Genomic DNA, 19387 nt, shown 5'->3' with positions numbered 1-19387 from the left:
AAGACTGAAAAGGTTATAAATGTTTTTGGTCTATTTTAAGTGTAAATACCATATACAAACATTTACCAGGTCCCTTTCTGGAAAGAGCTGCTTGGAGTAAGAGAGTACATTACTTAAGGGAAGTATCACACAAGTTAATACTATTCTTTAAGGATAATTCATGGTGGGACAATTTTAGATATTGAGTATGTAAATGCCGTGAAATGTTTAAATAGAAAAAATCAAATAAGATAATAAGCTACAGTATATTTTTGTTTTTTTAAATTATTATTTGCACGTAATAAAATGAGCAGACTTTAAATGAGAAGTTTGAAGAGTTTTGATAAAGTGAATGCATCTGTGTGACTAATTAAGATGTAAGACCTTTTCATCACACCAGTAAATTTCCCAGAGCCCCTTTCCAATCTATCTCCATTTCCCCAGGGCAAGCAATCTGATTTCCATCACTATAGTTTATGTAGTCTACTGATCCAAAAATTCATATAAATGGAATCATACAATATGTCTTTTTTGCGTGTCTGGCCGCCTTGAATCAACAAGATGTCATTGATAGTCTTTCTTATTGTTGCATATATCAGCAGCTTGACCTTTTTATTGCTTAACAGTACCCAATTTTAGGAATATGTCAATTTGTTTATCCAGTCTCCTATTAATTGGCATTTGGGTCATTTCCAATTTTTATAGATTATAATTAAAACTGCTGTGAACATTCTTATATAAGCCTTTTGTAGACATGTTTTCATTTTTCTTGGACAAATATCTAGGGATGTGTCACATAATAGATGAATTGCTGTGTCGTTCAACTTCATATTAGAAACTACCAAATTATTTTCCAAATGATTGCATGATTTTCTATCTCTACCAGTACTATATGAAAATTGTAGTTGCTCCTCACTGATTTTTTTTGTTTTGTGCTTTGATTTCTGTCTTCTTTTAGACTAATTGTTATGTATTAATTTGTTTTCTTACTCCTATCATATTTTTAGGCATTCCTTTTTATGTAGTTTTTTTTTTAAATGGTTGTTCTAGGAGTAAGAACATACATTCTTCTTTTTTTTTAAGATTTTATTTTTTAAATAATCCCCACACCCAGCACGGGGCTTGAACTCACAATCCCAAGATCCAAAATTGCATGCTCCACCAACTGAGCCAGCAAGGCGCCCCGAGAACATGCCTTTCTAACTTAGTATAGTCTACCTTATAATACCCTCCATGTATTAGGTAAGAATCGGACAGCAGTATAATTATATTTTTACCTTTTCTTGTTCTTTGCTGTTGTAATTATATATTCTACTTCTTCACGTGTTATAAACCTCATAATGTATAGCCATTATGTTTTAACAAATGAAATGACTTTATATGAATCCAAGAAAATAATAAAAAACAATCTTTTGTATCAATAAATACAGTTATCATTTCAGAGTCCTGTCCTTACTCTGGTTTATGTTTGGATGGTCTCTGTTGGCTAAACTTCAGGCAAAAAATACTCTCACCTTTTATATAATGGAAAATGTCATTGCTTTACTCTGAAAAATTAAGGTATATTTATATATAGGGAAATGTATATATCTAAAGTGTCCAGTTTGATGAATTTGACACATGTATAGATTCATGTAACCAGCGATCCAATTAAAATATAGAACATTTCCAAATCCCCGGAAATTTACATTATCCTCCATTTATTCAATTCCTATACATTATCAGCAGCTAATGTACTTGGATTTCATTTTTTGTAATATACATTTTTCTGATTATAGAATTTCAGGATAGCAGGATTCCCTGCCTCCCCTACCTACCCCCACTTTTAAAGCTCCATTTTCTTCTGACTCTCATTTTTGACTTGTCATTTGTCATTCATACTACCTTTCCACAGTTTGAATGGTATGCAGTGTCTTTTTTCTCTGTATTTAAATATTTTCTCTTTATTTTTGGTTTTCAGCAATTTGATTATGATGTGCCTAGAAGATGGTACTGTCCCACGTTTCATCTCCTCATTGCTTATTTCTATTTTTTTTCCCTCTCTCATTCATGTTTGGGTGATCTTCTGTGGCTCTTCTTTAATTTCACTGCTCCTCTTCTGATCAATTTGCTGTTAATTCTATCTTAAATTTATCTTCAAATATTATGTTATTTTAATTATGCAATTTCTATCTGTTGAATTTTAAAAGCTCTCCTGAAACGGACTACCAGTTCACACTCCTCTCCTGCATCTTTGCTTATAGAATCTTTAACATACTTAAAATTGTTATTTCATAGCTCTTTTCTGCTAATTCTAAAATCAGGATCATTTGTTGGTTTCTTTGAACTGATTGATTTTTTTTCTTGGCATGCATCACATTTTGTTTCTTCACTTTTATAATTTTTAATTGTATACTGGACATTTTGGCATATTCATCATAGAGACCCAATTCTCTTGTCTTCCTCTGAATGGTGTTGAAGTTTATTCTAGTAATGGATTACTGGTGGATCACTTTTAATGTGTGTAGGCTTGGTTTTGTGTTCTGTTAAGGCATGTCTGCTTTAGTTTTGCCTTTAATACTAGGATGTAATGTGTATTCCTATGGCACGGCCTTTCTGGAGTGTCGATGGAAAGCCTGGGATGTTAGCAAGTCTTTCTGAGATTTGAACTCTAACTTTGTATCTTCTGCCATGGAAGAAGCTGCAATGTCTGCTTATCTCTTTCAGTTTTCGAGTTGTTTTTCCCCCTAGATCCTTGAAGTCTTGCCTCTAAGTTTTGCACAATTGTAGAGGTCTGCCAAGGATTTGAGGGAAAGTTAGGTGCATTATTTTGGTATTTCTCCTTTTCCTTTTCTTTTTCAAGTTTCCTCTCTGAATTTTAGCCATTCTTGTAGTCCCAAACTCTTCAGGTTTCTCAGACTGGCTTTCTGCTTGAGTCTGTGATCTTTCATTAATTTGTGTTTTCTCAAATTTGAAAACAATTTAAAATGTTGTTAGCACAAGAATGGTTATGGTGATATGCTCTTCCCCTCCTATCTATCCCATTCAATTAGATCTAGAGTATTTGGAAGTGAGGCATAACAGTTTTGGGTAGAGTTAGAAAGTAGAATCAACACAATTGGCTGTGTTAAAGTAGAGTATGCCAAAAACAAAGAGTCTCCTTCGTGGCCAGATATTCCACAATTAAAGATATTAACATGTTAACATACATCTTTAAAATGTTCTGCCTCCATTGTCTTCTGGGATTTAATTACATAAAGGAGAATTTGGAGTTATTTTGACATTTTTCCCTTCTCATCTTATTTCATCTTATCCCAAAATACTTGTAGAATGCCTTATTTATCTTTGATATTTAAAAATTGTTAAGGTATGACTGTGCATGGATTTTTTTATATTTGTTTGGAAAGCAGCAAAAATTTTCCATTTACATGCCCAAATTTTGTTTTAATTCCAAAAATATTTTCTTAAGTTGTCTAAAATGATCTGTATATGTATAATTCCAATTTCTCTAATAAAAATATCTATGTCTGTAATTCTAAGGTCTGGTATCCAGTCTCCAACATCCTCCTCTAAATAGTGTGTCTTTTTAATTATTCTTGCTTTCTGGAAGAATTTTTCCTTGTTCTACATTTTACCAATCTAATGTTCTGCCATTCATTTTTGGCAATTTTTGGCTTTTTCCAGTGCAGTTTTTGGTTCTGCTCTTCAACTTTCAATTCCTGATATAATTAATCTTTCTTTGCTTGTATGTTCATATCCTATTGCTTTTTTAGGGTTTTTGGCTCCTGTCTTATGAAGGTCAGAACTTTTATATTATGAGGATCAGTAAAATCCACAAATCCTTAATTAGGAACTGATACTTGCTAGGCATTGTATTTTTCCACTGTGAATACAGTAGTGAATTTACAGTCTCTTAGAGGACAGAAGGACATCAATGAAACAAAAATAAAAACAAAATTTTAAACATTTAGGGCAGGCTTACTGATAGAAATAAATTTGGGGGTGCTATAATGTGAGAGAGTAATTTTTTAAAATTTGTTTTAGGGAGAGAGAGCATGCAAGTGGGGTGGAGGGAAGGAGGGGTAGAGGGAGAAAGAGAATCTTAAGTAGGCTCCACACCCAGCACGAAGCCCAATGAGGTGCTTGATCTCAAAACCCTGATATCATGACCTGAGCCAAAACCAAGAGTTAAGACACTTAACCAACTGAGCCACCCAGGCGCCCCAAGAGAGTAATTTTTAATGAGTCTACCAAATAAGATTTATCTCAGACATATAAATATGGGTTAGTAGTAGAAAATACATCAAAATATATCATGATCTTAACAAAGCAAAGCTTAGAATGTTCAAGAAACATCTAGGAGGCCTGATGGTTTGAGTGATTGTGTTCTGGGGGAAAGGAGTAGGAAAAGAGATAAGAGAAGTAATGGGGAAGGAGCAGATCATGAAAAGTCTTGCAGGACATTGTAAAGATATTGATATTTACATCAAGTGCCATGGAGTTTTTGTGTTTTTTTTAAGAAGATATTTTAGGGATAGAAGAATGGGAGTGGAAAGATGATCATTATGATATATTTTTTTAATACTGCTGAGATCGTTTACTAATATTTTATATACTATTTTTTCCATCCACTTTCATGAGTAAGATTAGTTTATATGTTTTCTAGTGCTGTCCTTTACTAGTTTTTGTTTCATGATTAAGCAAATTATTCCAGATTTGGTGAGTTGGTGCTCTTTAAGCTGGATCCAATGTCCTTTTGACATGGCTTCAGCACATCTGAACACTTTACTGTCTTGTACTTTGAGATACTCTAGAATTATAATTTCCACAGGCCTGGAAACAGCAATTTCTTCAAGAAACCTAATTCTTATTTGTCGAGAATGGTACTTAGAAACCAAGATTTGGGCATTGAGGTATTTTGTATTTTTGAATCTGTTTTTGTCATTTAAATTCTTTCCAAGAAACTTACTTTTATAGCGAAATTTTCAAATTTATTGGCAAAATTGTATTTTTTTCCCAGGGTTCTTTATTGTACTTCTATTCCTAAATAGTTTTGGTTTTGCCCTTAAGATAATATACGCATATAAACAGATTGGGGTTTTGAACAATTCTTTCTTGGAGGGTGGTTTGCATTTTTTTTTTTCAATTTAACTAATTTTTGCCTTAATTTTAATTTTTATTTTTTTTTTAATTTCCTTTGGAGTGATCACATTGATCTTCAATATTCTTGATTAAATGGTACCATGCTCCATATTCTTTTATCTCCAGGTAATTCCTGTGTACAGCACAGTTTGGGAACCACTGAGATAGGATATTCATTTATTTGGTTACTCAATCTTCTGTTCCTTGCTAAATATAGTAAAAAATTAACGTTTTTGATTTGTCTTTCTTAAATATTATTTCTTACAATGCATGCTAAAATCTAATTTTTTTTTTTAAGATTTTATTTATTTGACAGAGAGAGAGAGCGAGAGAGGGAACACAAGCAGGGGGAGTGGGAGAGGGAGAAGCAGGCTTCCCGCTGAACAGGGAGCTTCATGCTGGGCTCGATCCCAGGACCCTGGATCATGACCTGAGCCTAACGCTTAACGACTGAGCCACCCAGGCATCCCTAAAATCTAATGTTTCTTAAAAACGTTGCCTGATAATGACCTTTTAGGAAACTCAAGAGTTGTGTATTTCATCCATATGTGTCAAATGAAAGCCACAACAACTACTGTAGAAAGAGGTTGTGTGTTTGAAACTAAAGAACCTTAGTTTAAACTAAGAAATGATCAGAATGAAAGAAAATTTGAAATCCAAGTTTATAATTAATAACCTGTAATTATTGCTTTTTGAAAATTAATTTAATGACAACAGGGTTCTGCTTCTATGAAAGAAGGGTTGTTTTGGCAGGGGGAAGAAGACAGATGCATCCTTCTAACACTGAGCCCAGATAAATGAGCATTCACCAGCAAAAAAAATTCATCACAGTCCTACGCCACGTTCTTTTTTTCCTGATCTTTCCTACTGGCAGGGTCTTCTCTCTCTCAATCTCTCCCTTCCCCCTCCTTACTTCATTATATTTGCAAATTCTTGCCATTTGGAACAGTTTTTAGAGCAATGGAAAAGTGATGCTTGAGAGGTGAAAGGCAATCACAAGCTGGCCTGGAATCAATCGATAGGGAGAGTTCTTGACGGCACTCACCAGCTGATTCCCAGCTGTGCTTGGGATGCGGCTGCTCAGCAGCCGTCCTAGCAATTTGGGTCCACTCATGGTAATTGGTTTCAGATGAGACCAGAATAACTCATTTTACACTGTCCTCTTCCCAGTGCCCAAGGAATTGGAGGACATAATATAACATGTTCAAGGCAAAATCCCAGCTTCATGGAAATCCCATCACTTAAACTCTAGTCTGCTGAATTGGATCTGATTGTGTCCTGGTAGTCCCTGTGTGGTGAGAGTGATTATTATAATGTTATTTCAGTGGTTAGTTGTGCTCACCCTGCTGCTCTGGCTGTGACCCTTCTATTTTTCTCAGAACATCTTGCTTTAACAAACACTAAATGTGTCCCTAATCATGTAATTAAGGAAAATGTTGGTGATCATATTCCTAATGTGGAAAAGAAATAGTGGGTCCAATTTTACCTTGTTCTTGCTAAATGCCCCCCCTTTTTAAATTTGAAGCTTCGAATAAAATGAAAATGCTTTCAATATATATTCCTCTCATTTCTTCTTTCCTCTGATAAAAGGATATAAATATAATTTCAGAATTTCTTTAGTAGAGAAATTGAGTCCATCCAATTGCTAATTTCATAAACTGTAATGCTATTTTCAGCTCCAAGTAAAATAACAAGATGTCCAGTAGTAGTGATTTAAACAATGAGGACCTATTAGCTAACATAAGAAGAAGTCTGGAAGCAAAGTGTTTCCAGGGATAGTTCAGTAGCTGAAGAATGTTACAAAGGACCCAGGTGTTTAGCATTGCAGTCGAACTCCCATGTCCACTATCCTCACTGTCACAGTGAGGGATGTCTACACTCATGGTGACAAGATGGTGTCATTAGAGTCAAACATCACATCTTCAGAAAATACTATTAGTGCTGTTCTGGTCAATGTTTAGTGACCCACTCTCTGGAAAACAAGAACAAACAAAATCCTAACTTGCAGCATTTGACGATTTCCATGTTATGAATTTTCCCAGCCATGGCCAATTTCAAGCTCTTATATGATGTCATTGAGTGCAGCCTACAGACGTAGCAATCATGAACCGATGGGTGCTGGCTCCAGTATAGCAGTAGATGCCAGCCAGAGTCAGGCAGAATTTTTTTTATTGATATCTAGAGAAGGAAAGCTTTCCCAGAAATCCTTAAACACCCTTATGTCTCATTGGTCCGGCTTGCATCTAAGGCCTACCCTTAAGCTAACCACTATCAAGGGGTCTGAAGTGATCTTGATTGCTTGGAAAGATTAATCTGCATTCACTCCTGGAAGCAGGGTGACCTTCTTAAGTTTATAGGAGAGTAAATACCTCTAAAATGTTGAGGCAGTCTAGCAACTAGGAAGGGGATGAGAATGCCTGGTGGGTGGGCAAATAATAGCGTCTGCCAAAATGACAAAACCAGACATACCATGTTCTTACGCACAAATACACATGGGGAGGAATGTAGAAATGTAAGGATATACAATTTTTATTCTACTTCCAGCATCTTTTTATGAGTCTACCACAAAAACACACACACATCATTTGGATGTGTCATCTTTTTGTTTGGGCAACTCCTGGAGCCTAGTCATGGTGAAACATCAAAGTGTAAGGAGATTACTAGCTGAGTTGGCTCGAAGGCTCTTAGAGAGCACTTCAAACAGTGTGAATGGTTGGGAACAGCTAAAATTCCTCTAGAAAAACATCATCTCTTATAAGAAACATGACCCTAAACAATGTTAATATATTTTTGAACTTGAGCACTTTATTATCTGCTGTTCTATAGTACCTTTCTAAAGCATGCTAACCATTTCTATCAATTGGGATGTTTCCTTTTGCTTAAGAAGAATGAAGTCTTCCCCGCAGAGATGTGCATAGCTGAGTTAACAACAGTAGCTAGGGATGGTTTAGAAGGTTTTGGGCAGACAAAAATACTGTGTTTCCTTGAGGTCAGAAGAAAAGAAGCATGCTTGTTCCTTTTGATTAATGGATAGTAATTCAAGTCTTTCTTTCCATTATGCTATTTTCCAGTGTCTTCTTGTATTTTTACTTAAAGGAATATGTCAGCTCTTTTTTTTTTTTAAGGTTCACTTCTCTTATTCATCCTTCGTATTCCTCCTTTCCCAGTACTTCGCCCCCCAATACACTCACACCACCTTACTTATGAATCTACTTTTTTTTTTCTGTTTCTAGAGAAGCTAGATTTTAGATTTTTTTTTTTTTTTTTTGGTTCCATGTGCCATTGTTAGCTGTTATTTTTCTTATTGACAATGTGGAGGTGACATGAGCAGTTCATAATTCTGTTTCCATTGTTATGAGGGGTTAGTACCCTGCTGGTTCCAATTCTAGGCTATCAAATTAAGATATAGGATTCCTTTACAAATTGAGGAGTTGATTCTCTAAGGTGGGGCAATGCACAATGTTGTAATACAGGAAGAACTCTTAGTAATGCCTTTGTAATGGTAATGAGCTATCTGTTGCCACACAAGTTAGTAATGTTACATTGATACTGGTCTACAGTACCTTTACATGGTTTAACCTATGCTATAATTAGCAGTTCAGCATTAACATTTGTTATATGTGCTGTCTTAAAAGAGGTTTTCTTTCTCTTTTGTTTTTTTTTAGAGAGGAATGGTAATCAGTTTGCTGTCTTTTGGTGGAGAATTTCTCAAGGTAAAGTATATTTCGATTTTAAAATGCATACTTAGATTTAAAAAGAATGGTGAGTAGATGTAAGGAAGCAATGCTTTGAGGCTGATAAACCTCCAAGAATGAGTGAATTTGTCAATCTTGGAAATCTTGGGAAAAGAAAGGAGATGCTTTGCCCTCAGTGTCTTGGCTGTGCCTTGTGCAAAGTGCGGAAGGTATGCTAAAGGAGATCCGGTGTGTGCTTCTAGATTTGTGTCTGTTCAATGATATAAATTTTCTGGATATATCTATCTTATCACTGGGGTCTAAAAAAAAAGTGATTCCTTCACCAGGGGCACCAGATAGTCGTTTTGAAAGATGTTGTTTTCTTTGACCAGTTGTTCAAGCATTCAGTGGACACATATGATGAGACCATAATCTAGTATTTATACTTCACATAAAGATAATGATGCCATTTTCCTGATGCCAAATTTAGAAGGAATAAATTTCACAACTGTTTCATACAAATATGATAGCTGTTCCTATGTACACTAACACCTAGGGCTGTTATATTTAGATTCCTTGCTTCACTACTTACCTATACAGAAATTTTAAATTTGAGGAGTTTAAGTTGGTGCTTCTCAATACCAAAATGTGTTTTAATGAAATATAGATAATTTGCTTATTACATTATTAGAGTAATTTAAAAATTTAAATTTGGAATCTACTTTGCTCCCATGGTTACAGAGGTGAAATAAAGAACAAGCAAATTACTCAGAAACAAACACAATTTACATTTCCGCTCTTTTAACCAATATTTCTCCTTCTGCTTTATAAGAACTACATGTGGGTTACCACAGATTCCTGTTTAATCGAATTTTGATATGGGTATTTTTACCAAGTGCATACTTTACATTTTAAAAATTCAGTTTTTATTCTAGAATAGTCTTAGATTTATAGAAAAATTATAAAGATGGTGTAGAGAATACCCGCCTGCCCCTCATAATTTCCCCTATTGTTATATCTTACATTAGTATATGCAGTTATCACAGTTAATGAACAAGTATTGATATATTATTCTTAACTGATGCCTTTACTTTTTGAGATTTCCTTAGTTTGCACCCAGTGTTCTTTTTCTGTTCCACCCATGATATCACATTACAATTAGTAGTCATGCTTCCTTAGCCTTTTCTTGGCTGTGACAGTTTCTCAGGCTTTCTTTATTTCTGATGACCTCACCAATTTTGAGAAGTTCTGATCAGGTAGTTGGTAGAATATCCCTTGATTTGGGTTCGTCTAATGTTTTTCTCATAATTAGACTGACATTACGGGTTTTGGGAAAAAAGCCAAGTGCATTTTTAAATGCAAGTGTTTTATTCTGTTTTCCCATTTCATACTGTTGGTATTGTTTATGTTAGTGAAAGTACAGGTTAAGGTCTCCTGCAAACATGGGTATTAACTGCACTGTTTACCATAAAGTTGTAAGTAGATCATATAACAAAGTTAAATTTTCCTAAGCAAGGAAATTCTTAACTCCAGCACAATTTTGCTTCCCTTTGGAGAGAGTCAGGCTATTATGAATTTTCAGTGGTGATTTCCCGACTTCTCAATCATAAATACACAGGACTAGAAAAGACCAATCCTGATGCTCAGGGAACTCTTTAGTATAAAACAATAGTTTCCTAACTCGTTGGTCATGAAAATCTCTGTTCAAATGAAATCTTGCATGGCTCCATAAACAAATAAATAAAAGTAGAACTGGTCTGATTAAAGCAGTGCCCCAGAGGACTTACTTAGAGTATAACTGCAAATCCTCACGTTTGATAGATTGGTAGAAAGAACAGGGAACAAAAACACCTATTTCACATGATTCATATGAGGCTTCAGTCATATGTACAGTGTCTGGTGTTGTGTATTTATGACACATAGTCAACTCAAGAAATATCAGATCCCTTCTCAAACTATAATTTAGTAAATGTATCTTTAGTCTGTCATTTGAGTATCTCTGTCTCTTTATGACTGTATCTGTATATTATCTATCTGTATATCTGTGTGTGTAGGTGTATAGCCCAAAGAAAATAAAATACCTATAATGGTGAGAATATGAGATAATTGCATTTAGTAATTAAATTTTATATTGTGAAATTGAGAGAATTACCAAGGGTTAATATCTACACAGGGAATAACCCAATGAAATTACATAAAATATTTTCTAACATACCATGCTTTAAAATGCTTTCCCAAGGCATGAATATTCTGTTGGTGAGAGGTTTTAAAAACTACTGTCCCTATATATCATATGCATAGAAAACATTATAGAGTATCTTGTCAGTCACACTAATCAATCATTAAAGTATATTTTCTAATAATGAAAAAACTCGTGTTATCACTATCTAGTTTGTATTCCAGGAAGATAGTAGGAGTAATAGAGCTTAGAATGCAACGGAAAACATGCACTAGTCTGAGCCACCAAGTCAGAATTCTAATGTACTCCACTGTGTCAGTGTTTGACAAAAATTTTGCCATAAAAGGAACAAAAATGTTGAAATGATAACCATAAAAATAATAATTTGTCTTTGGTGTTTGGAATACTTATGAATCTAAATAATAAATTTTATGAAATTTGGTTAATTTATGAAATTTGCTTAATTACATTTGGTTATGGGTGGATGACTACTTTTAATGCATTCCATTACTTTATATTTAGTAATTAATTGCAGTTATTATAAGGCATTCTGTTAATAATATTGCAAATAACTTTAAAATATTTTCACATCCATGTGAGGTAGGAAGTGAGAACAGTTGCTTTTCCGGTTTTATAGATGCATGAAGCAAAGCAAGGAACAATTGGGTAACTTTGGTGGATCACAAGGATACTCATTGGAGCAATTGATTGTCCTAAATCTTGAGTCAATAACCTTTCCATTGAAGAATATGGCTGCTTTTGATACATCTATTATCTTTATAGTTTTTAAATTTGTTTTGTCCCTCTTTGCGTATTTAGCTGAGTATTCTCTTTTCTTTTTCTCAATCTTCCAAGTGGTTTCAAACTGATAAAATTCAATATCTAATACCTTTGGATTTGAAGTGGCAAATTTTTTAATGTGTGAAAGAATGACAAAGTGAGGTGATGCACTATTACGTGTTTAGTTGAAGTCCTGGGTCCCTGTCATAATGGTCAGAGCTTTACCCTTTGTGGTTCTGTGCTATTATTTTTCTGCTGAATTTATCCTGGGTCCTGGCCAGTATATTGCCTATGTCCTTTTTAGTTCACAAGACAAAAGGCAATAGATAAACTACCGTCAAGCCACAGCTGCCACAAGTAGTGATTACTAACATCATCTTGATTTACCAATGTCAAAATTGCTGTATACCTTGTTTTATTACTAAAACCTGAATATATTAGGAGTTTATTTGCTGTTTTTTAGAATATTGGAGATAGCTGGAGAACACTTAGGTAGCTGACATGTAGAATAACTAGAAAGACAGAAATGATGGCAAGATAAGCTGTAGTATTCGTATATCAGTTTCATTAGAGAAAGCTCAGATACAACATTGACATCACTAGACTTTTCTGGGGTCCTGGAGGTCATGTAAAGCCGAATCCATATCAGAAGACTAGATCCTGCCTCAGGTTGCCTTTGTTGAGCTACAATCCTTTTATTAAGAAATTACCATTCTGGGGGTGCCTGGGTGGCTCATTCGGTTAAGCGTCTGCCTTCGGCTCGGGTCACGATCCCAGGGTCCTGGGATTGAACCCCATGTCAGACTCTCTGCTCAGTGGGGAGCCTGCTTCTCCCTCTTCCTCTGCCCCTCCCCCTGCTCATGCTCTCTCTCTGTCACATAAATAAATAAAATCTTAAAAAAAAAAAAGAAAGAAATTACCATTCTGTCTGGCCAGCATCTCTTTTTTCCACAAGTCATCCCTATTCCTTTGCCTTCTTTTCATTATTTTAACGTAATGGTAGTTATTCATGATCCTTCACATGGCATACTTCAAGAAGATGGTGATGTTCCAGGCATATTTTTTTATTGACTTCTGTCCTCTGTAATACTTCTTGCCATCTCTGAATTCCCACTGTCATGCATTTGTCCTTTTCTGCTGTACTTCTTTTTGTCCTGGGTGCGCACTTGTTTTATCTTCTCTATCAGAGCACATATTCTGGTAAAATAGCAAGAGCTGCGAGTCTCCTCTTGTTCCCCACATTCCCAATCTGATGCTCAGTGTTATGTAGAGAGTCAGTGAACATTTATTGAAGTAAATCTTTAGACACAGAATGACATTTCAGAAAAATGCAACTTCTGTTTAATTTCTCTGAATGTTTCCTATTACTCAAATGCTACCAAAATTTCTCACTGCAGAGCACATGTGCCTCTGTGTTGGTGTGTATCTCTTGTTTTTAGTGTGGACTGAATTTTTTTTCTCTCTCTTGGATTTTGTATTTTCAACCTGGAGACTTCTCTAGCTTTCTGGATGTTTGCAAAAGCCATTTTCTGCTTAAATTTATCTGCTTCACTTGTCATTGTTCCGTGTCATTTTCTTCAGCTTTTTAATAGTTTGTATAGCTTACTAACTGCACGATGTTTAAGGTGTTTGGGTGTCATTTGGAGGCTTCATAGAAGGAGGTCACGTAGAGTTCAGAAATGTTTAGAAAAGGAAAAAAAATCTTAGGAAGGTTCTTCTTGAGGTTAGCAATTTAGAATCTTTCATTGTTTGCACTCAAGATACAATATGCCATGCTAAGATTATCTGCTGTGAATCAGGCTAAAAGGAAAGTGAAAAACTGGGGCAAAGTAAGTGGCATCATATTTAGAGGAATATCTCAAATCCTTTGAGCCTGAGTTATTTAAAATGTATATGTGTGTGTGTGTGTGTGTGTGTGTGTAGATTTGTGGTAATTTTAAAATGAAACACTTATTGAGTTTGAAAAAGAAATTTAAAGAAAAGAACAGTAACAGAATTTCCATTGCTCTGCCTAAATTTTTTGCTCACAATTGTGGAACATATGTCCCAAGCCATAGAGACATGAAGGAGGAGCTTCTGAGTCATTATTGCCTTTCTTGTTTTGGCCTGGAGGGAAGTAGAATTTAAGATAGTCATTTATGCATCTAAACATACTACTCTAAATGTTGCCAGTCAGAGTATCCATTGAGAGGAGAGAGAGAGAGGGGAGACGGAAATGACCAATAGCTGGCTTCTGGCTGGATAAAACATTTACACATAACTTCTGGCTTCCCCTCAAGTGGAGCTTTTGCGAGGGATTTATAGGTCAGATAGCTCAGCAGTTTCAGCCTGTTGCCCACTGTACCTTAACAAAGCTTGTGCGTGTTTGTACAGCTGGACTGGTAGCTGTGGGAGTCCCAAGAATCCCACAAGGCCCCGTCCTTTTACCTCCCCTTCGCCATTTACCAGCACACAAATACATACAGAACGAAACTGTCTGACTAGCAGGTTAAAGGCCCACAATTCAAGCCCTGTTTATTTTCTTTCCTTGATTTCCTGCTGCTACAGTGAGTAAATGGTATTTTTCCCCTTGCCTTTTTTTTTTTTTTTTTTTAAACCTGTTTGTCTATCAATGTCTGGTAGGGAATGAAAGAAATACCGATATTTTCACATAGTTTATGGAACTTGTTTGTTCACTTTGGTGTACTGTTTTGAATCTGTTCCTCTCTCTCTCCCCCTCCCACCCCCCTCCCTCTCTTCACTACCCCTCCCCCTCACACACACACCTCTGTCTCCTTTCTCTCAAGGTCTTTCCATTCTCATCTTTTTCTCATATGTTTTTGGGAAAGGAATTATTTACCCAAAGGAAAGGGGAAAAAAAAAATCCCCAAACTCTTCAAGTGTAACTTCACCCCAAGGAAGGGTGTTATTTTAATTACTGTTGAACCCATTCTGTAGGGAGGCCTGTAAATGCTTGATGCAGCTCAGAGAGTGGCAGTTAATATGCCTTTTGAATCAGTGCCACAAACTACAAAGACTGCCATCTGGGGAGGTATTACGTTTGTAAGAAAAAAATAGTTGAGACTTTTCTTTAAATGAGCTTGTAAATTCCAGTCAATCTTAGGTTCATTTCATTTTTTTTCCAAAAAAAAAAAAAAAATCCTCCCATATGAAATACTTAAAATCATATTAATTAACCAGAGAAGGAACAGCAGTTCTGAATTTCAGCGAGTATCACTGTACTCCCAGATTTGATCTGCATGTTTATATTTTGGCGTTGTTTTGTTTTTTTTTTTTTTGTCATCCCAATAGCAATTTCATTAAACTCTTTGAATTGGAGAAGAATTAAATTGATGCAAAGTTTGTTAACCTGTTATTCTTAATAATAATATTCTTAAATTATCCTGTTTCTTCACACCAAAAAAAGCTTTAATTAGAAAACAAAAATAGTCTTTTAGTTAATTCTGGCATTTTGGTCATTCTTCATCTCCTGTAGCTGTTTTGGCAGATGACGCAGGAATGGAGGAATGTTGGGAGTCGGACAAAACTGGTTGGAATTCAGGTATCTCAGTGTAACTAGCATACTGTTCTGAGACAAGGCATGGAACCTCAACTTCTTCATCTGGAAAATGGGAAAAGTGGCGCTTGGCCAACTTCACAGGGTTGTTGAGGGAATCAAATGATATGATGGCTGCCAAAGTGTTTTATACATGGAGAAATTTTATGTAAGTTGAAAATAGTATTCTTTTTTTGAAGGTTTAAATTATTCTTGATAGTTGAGCTTTTCCTTTCTTTTTTTGGGAGAATACTTTCATGGCAAATCCATAGTTACTGGCAGGTATAAATTCTAAATGTCAGTGAGTCTCTAAATCAGACATGAATTATTTTTTGTGAAAGTTGTGTTTGCATGTTATGTTTTAACAAATTATAGAGGTACCTGAGATATAATGGGGAAAAAAAAGCCTGATTATTTTATTGGTTAGATCCAATTGATCAATTGATCTCATTATAAATATTCAGGAAAACTGCCCATAATCTTATTTCAAAATACTTCAGAATGCTTAAACTTTGCACTCTGTTGACATTTTAAATTACTTAGCAGGAAACCTTCTGATATTTATCCTTTCATTTGCTAAAGTTCCTTAGTTCAAAATCCCCTATGGAATTGCAAGCTTAGAAGCACTGATTTAGTAAGGAAAATACACAAGAAACAGACTCTGAGTTACACTGGACTTCATGTAACACCTTTGCCATTAAGGACTATTAGAAAGACTTAAAAAATCTCCATATTGAATTGAAAAGTAACTCATACTATTCTGAGGAAATAATGGTTGAACAACTTTTCACTCAGGAATTTTTCTTCATTAAATATTTGAATTATTGTGTGGAACATATTTTTCAGTTTCCCCCTCTCATTTCCTTCCCTTCCCATCCCTATGTGATCCCTGTCTATGGTTGTCTACATTTAAAAAGTAGGTATCTTTAGAACAAGTTTATGTCCATGTCTACTTTCATTTTTTAAAACTTTTCCATGTCTTTACTCATATCCATAACCACATCCAAGTCTAAATTCATCCTTTGTCTAATAAGAATAGGAGGTCTTCCCAGAATATTTATTCTCATCATTTGGATTCTATTATAATAGTGGTATTTTCTTTAGCTGATAGCTTTTGCTCAAAAGTAAATATTTTGTTTGAGCATAATTAATATTGTTCTTCAATTTGAAAAGTCTAGTAAAAACATTCAGTCTATTTTTATTTTCCTTAAAAATGTTGTCTGTATTTTCATTTATTCCTTCTCCTTCAGTTCTTTTCTACTATTTTATCAGTCTTTGAGGTAAATATTTAAAAAAATAAAGCATTTCTGTTCCTATGGATGGATCAACTTAGGGCTTTGCACTCCTTGTGTTCTGATCATGCTGGGAAGCAGAATCTTTGTGACAGTATGTTTGACCACACTGGACAACTGTACTGCTGTTCTTCAGGCACTTAACATGGCGGAACGGGTCGTGGACACTAGAAGTGTCTGCTGCTCTCATAACATTTCCACGAGGCTGCTTAATTTGCTAATTGTGTGAGATAAATTTACATGGTTTGGCACCCAGTTCTCATAAGTGCCCAGCATTTACTTGTCCTTCAGCTGTCCTCTTACTTAAATAGTTTCTTACTCTAATAGATTCCCAAACATCCTTGAACAATCTGCTTTATAAATAAGAGGAGGCCGTTGAAACTTATAGGCAACTTCTAGGTTCAGACCAGCGGCTAAGCACATTTTTTGAGTGTCTTGGTTAAGGAAGCATTTACATTCAAAATCTTCTAATGAGTGTCTTAACTGAGGCAGAAGAAGATGCAATCAAGATGTGTTTCCCCTGTGAAAAGTGGAAGATTTCTGAAGAGTATTAAAAGTTGAACAGCTGGCCACTGTTTATGAAAACAGCCAGGCTCTTCTCCATAATACAGGAAAGAGAGTCAAAAGCCAAAGTCTCCTTTTTTTTCAAGATACAGCTGGAAGATTTTCAGAGCTCAGGGAGAATTTTAAACATAGGGTGGACATACCTCCCCCCCTTGCAAATATAGTAAAAAGAGGAATAAGAAAATATCTTCGGGGTAAAAATATCTTTATCAATTCTACAATTTATATTCTACCAAAGACATGTATCTCTTTTGGGGAAAAAAAATATTTTGTTAACTTTCACCAGAACTAAGAACAGGTGAATTATGTAACCACTCTATGAAAATAAGAGAAAAGTTAATTAATTAATGTAAAATGGAAGTAAAAAGTATAAAACAAACATAGCTAAGGATTAGTTTTAATTCCTTTTACAGTCTCCTTATTGAAACAAATTAATGACTTTAGCTGAAGATACTTTTTCCAAGTATAATGAACAACTTTCTAAATCAATTCTTTGGAATCCTGGCAACCTATCTGTTGTATTCCAGATTCAGTGAGCTTTATGGCCAAAGGGATTTGCTCAGAAAAGAAGCTCTGGATGGGGAAATTAAGGAGCAAATAAACTGAACTCTTTATCTGTAAACTGAACTCTTTATCTGTACAGCTTCTATTCATCATTTTAATTTTATCCCTTTGGGTAGTAAATACCTATCTACTGGTAGAGAAAAATGTCATCTATCTTAAACATGAGTAGGAATCAGAGTTAGAGAATTTGAGGAACTAAGAAAAAAAAATCAAAGTTGAAATACAATTCATCCTACATATAAACTTCCCTCTACTAAGCAGTTGTATTTTGGAAGTATCAAGATGACCCTATTTTAACAGATGACATAAGTCTTGCAAAACAAAACAAAATAAAACAAAACAAAAAGCCTTGTCCAGCCGTTAACATGAATTTGTTCAGAGTCTCCCCCCATGCATAAAATCTAGAAATGCTTCATTTGATGCTTTTCTTTCTCTCTTAGAATGCTACTGAGTTCTGATAAAATGATCACAAGTTTGGGCAAGAGAATTTGAACCTTGCGCATGGAAAAATGAATATGCATTTATACATACTTTTACAATTTTGTACATTTGTTCAAGTAGGTTAAAGTTGAACTCCAAAGAAGTCAAAATGAAATACAGCATGAGGTAAACAATGGTTTTTAAAATTTGCACACATATCATACATCTAGGTTTCCAAATAAATCAGGTTAAATTAGTTGTTATTTCATTTTATTGTCATCCTAAGCTGCTTATAAAATATGCAGTAGGTTTGTCGTTTGACTTACAAGAGTGATTGTTAATTCCTCTTTTGGGAAAGCAATTTCTAACCTTATTATTAGAATTCTCCTAAGAGAGGGACCATAGGGCTAAGGATTTGGATCGTCTCTTGAGTAAAAGCAAAACAGAAGAACTCCTCATATAATCATGAAGTCTCGTATGAAATGAAGCATTTATTTCTTTTCCTTGTTATCATTCTCTCTCCCTATAACAAGCATTCTTTGAGTCAAAATCAACATGCAGTGAATTCTGGTTTCCTAATACCTAGGGTGCTTTCAGATATAAAATAAGTGCTTTTAGTCTGAGCCAGTTAGAAGCTGGGACTTACTGCTGGGGTAGGTAGGATTCAGATGAGAGGGAGAATAGGAGAACCCGGATGTGAGAGAAAACAGTGCTGCAGCTTCAGGAAGGCCAGGGAAAGATGGGGGGTGGGGGCTGTTCTAGGAGCTGGATGGTGGCAGAAGCTATAATGGAAGTGGCGCCACCCAGAAGCCAGGTGCATCTCACAGCAAGTAAGAGGAGCAATGGGTTGTAAGATCCATACGCTCAGCGTTAGCCTTTTGGTCAGTAGAAGAAATGAGGTACCACTATGGCACACGGCACGGATGTCCATGATCCTGTGTTTTCTTCTTGCCTTGGATCAATCTGCACGGAGCCATCATCAGGGTAAATGGGCTCTTTTGATACCCTATTAGTCTAACTGCGTTCTGAGACTTAAATGTGGTCAAAAGCCAATGAAGAAATAGCATCAACATTCAACAGAATCCAGTTCTACCATGTAGACATAATGTAAGCTATTTCTACCACGTGACACAGATTTTGGATGGAAACACTTGCTAAAATAAATAGTGAGCAACTTTTAAAACTTCAATTTATATGTTTCTTTAGTCCTTCCATACTCTGTGTAGGTTAGGCAAGCTCTTTGAGCAGTATTTTGAAGAGGAAATATGTGATATGGATG

At 35.3% G+C, this 19387-nt stretch overlaps 1 long non-coding RNA gene across 2 annotated transcripts in view; it reads left to right on the top strand.

Annotated features, from left to right (window-relative positions):
- Window positions 1–19387, top strand: part of LOC123789198 (uncharacterized) — a 437093-nt gene that overhangs the window by 152509 nt on the left and 265197 nt on the right. For both annotated transcript variants that reach the window (XR_015723948.1, XR_006778714.2), the window contains exon 2: window positions 8766–8813. This is a non-coding gene — a long non-coding RNA (uncharacterized LOC123789198). The remainder of the gene's footprint in view (window positions 1–8765; window positions 8814–19387) is intronic.

Source organism: Ursus americanus, chromosome 3 (genome assembly GCF_024610735.1).
Source record: "Ursus americanus isolate L20-20 chromosome 3, mUrsAme1.1.p, whole genome shotgun sequence".
Taxonomy (NCBI): Eukaryota; Metazoa; Chordata; class Mammalia; order Carnivora; family Ursidae; genus Ursus; species Ursus americanus.
This window is presented reverse-complemented; position numbering and strand designations above follow the sequence as displayed.